The sequence below is a fragment of the Panthera leo genome, chromosome D1 (assembly GCF_018350215.1).
Source record: "Panthera leo isolate Ple1 chromosome D1, P.leo_Ple1_pat1.1, whole genome shotgun sequence".
Lineage (NCBI taxonomy): Eukaryota > Metazoa > Chordata > Mammalia > Carnivora > Felidae > Panthera > Panthera leo.
Genome location: NC_056688.1, coordinates 36135409 through 36142634, shown reverse-complemented (window position 1 = coordinate 36142634; position 7226 = coordinate 36135409). Strand labels below are relative to the sequence as shown.

General features: G+C 30.5%; 1 non-coding gene across 1 annotated transcript; it reads right to left on the bottom strand.

Moving 5' to 3' along the window:
* Positions 1 to 5004: 5004 nt before the first annotated feature.
* Positions 5005 to 5111, bottom strand: LOC122201474. Its single transcript, XR_006194186.1, has one exon. It is a non-coding gene; the product is annotated as a U6 spliceosomal RNA (small nuclear RNA).
* Positions 5112 to 7226: the final 2115 nt, after the last annotated feature.

The following is a 7226-nucleotide window of genomic DNA, read 5'->3' as shown; positions in this document are numbered from 1 at the left end:
ACATGACAGGAACTGAGGGGATAATGAGTATATTCTGTATTTTAATTTTAGTGCTGGTTTCACATAGATATATGTGTACATATACTTATATGTCAAAATTCTTCAAGTTGTACATTTTACCTATATGCACGTAAATAATACACTAGTAAAGCTGCAAAAATGCCTCATACTCTAGTAGGAAAGAAAAATAAATAAATAAAAACAATCCAACAAAGAAATTATTATCAATCATGAAGTTTGAATTCAAGATTCTCTACTAATCCTGCTAATCATACCCCTTTGTTTGTCTTCCCATATTCAGTTAACGGAACCATAATTTTTTTCTAAATCATATAGTTTATCTCCTGGAAATCTTCCTTGATCCCTCCTTTTCTTCCTTCATCCCGTCAGAGAATCACCTTAGCTTGATTCCCATGGTATTCAGATGACCATGTCTCACCAACTCCCATACTAATACCTAAGTACATACCATTATTGTTTCTGGTCAGGAACTAAAATCGCCTTAACAACTATTACATTGCTTGTTTTATTTTTACTCTTGAACACCTACAATTAATTTTTCATACGGCCGAGTAATCTTTAAAAAAAATTAGATCATTTTACATATCCCCAGTTTAACTCTCCCCCAAATCTTTTCTTTAAACTAAAAATGGGTATCTTTAACATGGGCAATAATGTCCTACATGGTTGGTGTCTACCCACATCTTCCATATTACCTTAAATACTTATTCCTTGGCCTTTTATACTCTATTTACAATGAATTTCCTTCAGATCTTCAAATGCATCAAAGTAATGCCTGAATTAAGACTACTGCTTCAGCTATTCCCTCTGTCTAGAATTCTTTCATCTCACATTTCTCATGGACTACCCCTTCTATTAAGACTCACTCATGTGGCCTTCTCAACAAGTCACCTCATCATCCAACCACCAGTACTCTCTATCACTTTTACTTCTGTACTTTCTTCATAGTACTTACTACTCTTCAATTTTCTTTTTCTTTTTTAAAATACTTTATTGCCCACTATAATATAGGCTTTATTAGAGCAGGAACTTCGAGTGCTCCTTTGATCCAAGAGTAGACAAATTGTACAACAGAAAAAACATTAGTCTAGAAACAAATACATCTAAAGGATCATTTAATACATGACATTTAAGACAGTTCAGTACAGCAAGGAAAATATTGATCTTCATAAATGATGGTGCTTAAATACTTAGATATTCACATAGATTGAAAAAAAGAGGTACATTTATTTTTGTATGCCAATTCTAGAAAAAAATGTAGAATTATTAAGAGGATTAAACAATTTTTTAATACGTAAATATCTTTGTAATTTAGAGTTGACTAGAATTTCTTATATAGGATGCAAAAAACACTACATCTAATCATATACGTTTGTCTTTTCAAGAAATAATTAACTTCTATTTATCAATGGACACCATTAAGACTGAGGAAAGTCAAGATGCAGAGTGAGAGAACCTATTTGAAATACATTAATTTATATTACAAAGCATTTTATCTAGAAACTATAAATAGCTAATAGAAAAAAAGTCATATAAATCAATATATAGTAGGCAGATAATTTAATAGATAAGTAGGCTAAAATTTGAACAGGCATTTCACAGAAGAAGATATCTAAATTGCCACTAAACATAGGGAGAGGTCCTCATATTTATTAGTCTACAAAGGCTTTCAAATGAAAACCATAATACAATATCATTCTGTATGCCAGAAAATGGTTAAATAGAAAAACAAAAACAAAACTGAATATAATAAGTTTTACAAGGATGTAAAACCAATTGCACAGTTGTAACTCCTGGATGATATAAAAATTCTATCAATCTTTTTGAAAACTAACCAGAAGTTTTCTACTACAATTGAACAAATGTATAACTTTGATCCATCAATTCTGTGTCTCAGATTTGATATCTACTCAAAACGTATGTGCATATATGTTCACAAAAAGATATGAATATGAATATACATAGCAGCACAATTTAAAATAACCAAGATTATAAACAGTGAGATCACCATTAGCTGCTAAACAAATACATTTTGATACACTAACAAAACAGAATACAACACAAAAGTAAAACAAATCAACTACACCCAAACACACACACACACAAATAGATAAATTTCACAAACAAAATACTATGACAAAGAAGCCAGCCTTGAAAGAACACATACTCTATATTTTTTTATAAAGTTTAAAGACATTTAAATTATTCCATAGTATTAAAAATTAGGAGATTGGGTTAGTTGGGAAGTTGAATTAGTTTTGATAGTATTATGAGAGACATCTGAGGAGCTAGTATTGGTTACATGTTTTGAATTTGGCACATTTACTCTATGAACAGAAATTTGGTTTATTTTATAAAATGTCATCCATGATATACCATGCATAAATACTCGCTATATTACTAATGGTAATTTCATAATACATTTAGGATTTTTCCTCTGAGTTGTACACCACAACAAACATTTGAAATATTTTTCCTGTGAAGATACTTGCTATGTTATAAAGTTCAAGTTTAATTTAAAACATCAGAATTATAAAAAACATAACATTATTATATTATCCACACACATTTCTCTTTCACAAATCATTTGCCCCTTAATTTTTTGTTTGTTTCAAATTTTTGTTTACTTCCTAGTTAACATATAGTGCAATATTGCTTTCAGGAGTAGAATTTAGTGATTCATCACTTACGTATAATACCCAATGCTCATCACAAGTGCCCTCCTTAATACTTATCACCCATTTAGCCCACTCCCCACCCACCTCTTCTCCATCAATCCTCAATTTGTTCTCTTATAGTTTTCACTATTTTTCTGTTTTTTCCCCTTTCCCTAAGTTTATCCATTTTTTTTTTCTTAAATTGCACATATGAGTGAAATTATATAGTATTTGTCTTTCTCTGACTGACTTATTTTGCTTAGCAAAATACATTCTGGTTCCATCTATGTCCTTGCAAATGGCAAGGTATCATTGTTTTTGAGGGCTGAATAATATTCCGTTATGTATATATACCACTTCATTAAGGAAACATAAATCAAAGCCACAATGAGATACTACCTCATACCTATAAGAATGACTCAAATTAATAACAGGAAACAATAAATGTTGGTGATGATGTGGAGAAAGGGGAATCCTCGTACACTGTTGGTGGGAATGCAAACTGGTTCACCCACTCTGGAAAAAAGTATGCAGGTTCCTCAAAATGTTAAAAATAGAAGTACTCTCCAACCCAACAATTGTACTATTTGGGGTTTACCCAAATGATACAAAAATACTAGCGCATTAATTTAACTATATATCTATCTTAAAAAATACATTTTTATTATTTGCATCTGTTTTACTGTTTGCCTTTCTATTAATTCCCATATTTTACAGGTTCTTTAATTTTTCCATTTTAAATTTATATTTTGACCTAAAAACCTTTTTAAAAAAATAATTCATACATATAAATATTGATAACCATAACATTAAATATCTTTGCATTTTTTTAAAACAGAATAATGACTGATAGAAGACTGTGTACAATCAGAATTGTAAGTCACTTGATAAACTTCATAAATTAAAGTAGAATTTATGTATTTAGTTTGAATTAAATTATTTACAAGGTAAACAACTAATAGAATAAATGTTATAAAAGCAATAATGAATCATCTGTTCTTTTTCCTCCATTTAATTAAATATGAATTTTTTATAATAAAATAAAAATTAAGGAAACCTAGGGAAGTCTTACTCCTTTTCATTTAGTTACAAATTATAGCTATATAGTAATCTCAGGTTAAGCTGAAAGTGACTACCTGGAGACAATAATTATACAACCATCATTTGGTGTTATATTTCCACCTCACTGATCATTTAGATTTACTCATAATATATCAGGAAAGAATCATGGAAATCATAGCCATACAAGCTATGTGGAAAGAAAACATCTGTATTATCTTATGAAAGACTTTTTTTTAGATTAAAGACATATTGGGGCGCTTGGGTGGCTCAGTCAGTTAAGCATCCAACTTCTGCTCAGATCATGATCTCCCATTCATGGGTTGGAGCCCTGCATTGGGCTCTGTGCTGACAGCTCAGAGCCTGGAGCCTGCTTTGGATTCTATGTGTCTCTCTCTCTGCTCCTCCCCTGCTCGCACTCTGTCTCTCTGTCTCTCTTAAAAATGAATAAACATTAAAAATTAAAAAAAAAAATAAAGACATACTTTATCCATACCATACCATGGCATTTATTGGTGTCATTTTCATGGCAGACATTGTTATGGCTTATAGTACAGAACTAGGATTTTACCAGTCTTTTGCTTTCAATGAGAAACATGCTTTTTATGTATGTTAAGATAAGCTGGCTGTAATAATTAGCTCTAATTACAGGTCAACTTAGGCAAATTCCATCACCAGTAATTTAGATAGAGCAGATAGGAAGAAATCATTATAGTTTATTAGCACCAAGATCATTCATTTCCAGAGTACACTAAATGAATAGGAACTTGTACTCAGAAGAAATTGTGCCATTTTATCAATTTAATTAGTTTTCTTGAATGCTTTGTGCCAGATGAAAAACAAACCTTTACTTGAAACTCCATTGCAAAATTCTAGAGGCTCTTATTCTCAATATTGTTTTTAGATTGTAAAAGGTACATTGTAACTTTTTTCATGATTTTGTCATTATAACTGGTAGTTATATTTTAACTTTTTTTTCAGTGTTTACTCTTTGCACCCTAATGTCAATATTGACATTAATTTTGGATTTCTCTTTTTCTTGTAAAGAATATATGTGTTATAGATTAATTATAGGTTATGTTTCATAATATTGTCAAAGTATGCAACCTTGCTACACGGCTGCTCTAGGTACAGGCACAATTTAAACCCTGGAGCAGTTCCAGAAAGTGAAATGTAGGAAAAGTGTGCTTCTGATTTGGTTCTGCAAAGATTGCCCTTGTTTGGTCTGTTTATGTCTAGAAAGTTTCTATTATCAAGGCAAGTAAAAAAATATATGGCATGCTTCATGAATTTACATGTCAGCCCTGTGCAGAGGCCATGCCAATCTTTTCTGTATTGTTCCAATGTTAGTGTATGTGCTGCCGAAGTGAGCACTACTGAGGCAGTTTTTGTGGAGAAGATACAAATAATAGCATGATTTTCTTTATTGCTTACTCATGGATCACAAAGACTTCTTACCTAATTTGAGCTCCCTATATAACGTAAAGCAAACAACAACTTTACCCTGACTAGGTGACTAAAACTAAGCATATTAGAGTGTCATATATTTATGCAAATAATCATTCATCAGCTATATGGTGCAAAAATGTCAATATATGCTAGGATTTATACAATTTTTATAATTAGATACATCGATGACCGAGTAGATGATGAAAACGTGTATTCTGAAAGATTTAGGCTAAATATAAGACAGCATGTACAACAAACATAAAATGTACTGAAAATCACATTTTTTAATTCAGAATTTCTGCCTATTATGTATATATTAATAAATATATAAAATAATAAAAACACCCATATTTTTTTCCAAAAATCTACTAACAAATTTTTCCAGTAAAGTGACAGATAGCAAGTATGTTTGGCTTTGTTAGCCTCATGGATTTTCATCATTGGAGTGAGAAGAATCCATAACCAATATGTAAACAGATGGTTGTGTTTCAGTAAAACCTTATTTACAAAGTAATATGTCATAGTCAGAACTGACTCTTCAGTTGTGTAATTTTTTGACTTCTTTCTTTAGAACTCTGAAGTATAGTGAAATGGTCCAATCAAAATTACATTAAAGGGCTACCTAGGTGACTCAGTTGGTTAAGTGTCTGACTTGGTTTCTGCTCAGGTCATGATCACGGTTAATGGGTTTGAACCCCATGTGGGACTCTGTTCTGGCAGCCTGGAGCCTGCTTGGAACACTCTCTCTCTTCTCCTCTGTCTCTCCCTCTCTCTCTTTCCCTCCTCCACTCATATGCTCTGTCTCTCAAAAATAAATAAACAAAAAAAAGTATATTAAAAGTTTCAATATATCTATAATATTATTTTATGATAAAGAGCTGCACTTCCTATCCATGACAATCCCACTTCCAAATTCAAAATCTATGCCACTATTAATTTTTGTTTAGAACTCTATTGCTTAGTTTTAGTTGGGGAATATAACATAAATAGTAAAATTGTATGAGACTGTGTTTCATTTTTCACACATTATTATAAAATGTAATCTAAATGCAACTGATTCCACACATATTTTGTAAAATTAATCTGAATTCATTATGAATTACACCTTCTAAGTTTTAAAGACTGGCTAAAACCTAGCTTAGAAACAGAATCTCTGGATTTAAAATTCAGATTTTTCCTTTTTACTGCATTCTTATAAGTTAAATTGGGTTAGTAATACCTATTTCACTTACCTTGTAGAATTTTCTTAATAATAAAATTTGACAATATGTTTAGAGATAGTTTTTAACTTGTAAAAAGTGTTACCATATGGGATATTATTATTGTTTCTGTAACGACATATTATTTATTTGGTTGCATTGCTAGCATATTAGTAACTATTTTATAAGATAAACAATATTTAACATAATGCAAGCTATTTCTTCAAGTCATGTTTATGGTTATCAGCTATTGTAAAAGAAGATGTTAGAGCTATTAATTGGGAGTTTTTCTGCTACTAGATAATGTTACCATCTTCTAAAGTTAATAGCCAAATTGTGGAGACAGCCCAAGTGTCCATCCACTAATGAATAGATAAAGACAATGTGAATTCATCTCTTGATTTGGTAAAGAGTGAGTTTTTCATCAAGATTTTGATTTTGTCAAAAAAAAAAGATTTTGATTTTGTCAAAATCCCCATATTTCTACCATAAGTTAATTTAATGTAGCATTTTACATATTAGATATTTTTATCTTCTTGTTATGGTGCAGTTTTTCAATACATTTTTTTTTTTTACCTTCCCAAGTTTTTTTTCCTGAGATCTATCCATAAATGTTATCGTTCCTTTTCTGCTTTTTGTTTGCTTGCATTTTTTGTGCTTATCCTGATCTATTCTGTTATTTTCAACTGTGGTATTTAATATTAACTCATCACTTATGTTTAGTTTGTCTGCATTTACTTTGCTTACACAATTTGTGAATTTTGTCATTTAATTTGTGGATTTTATTCACTTGTGATAAATTTATTTATAAATAAGTTCAGCTTTATTCTTCTAATCTTTA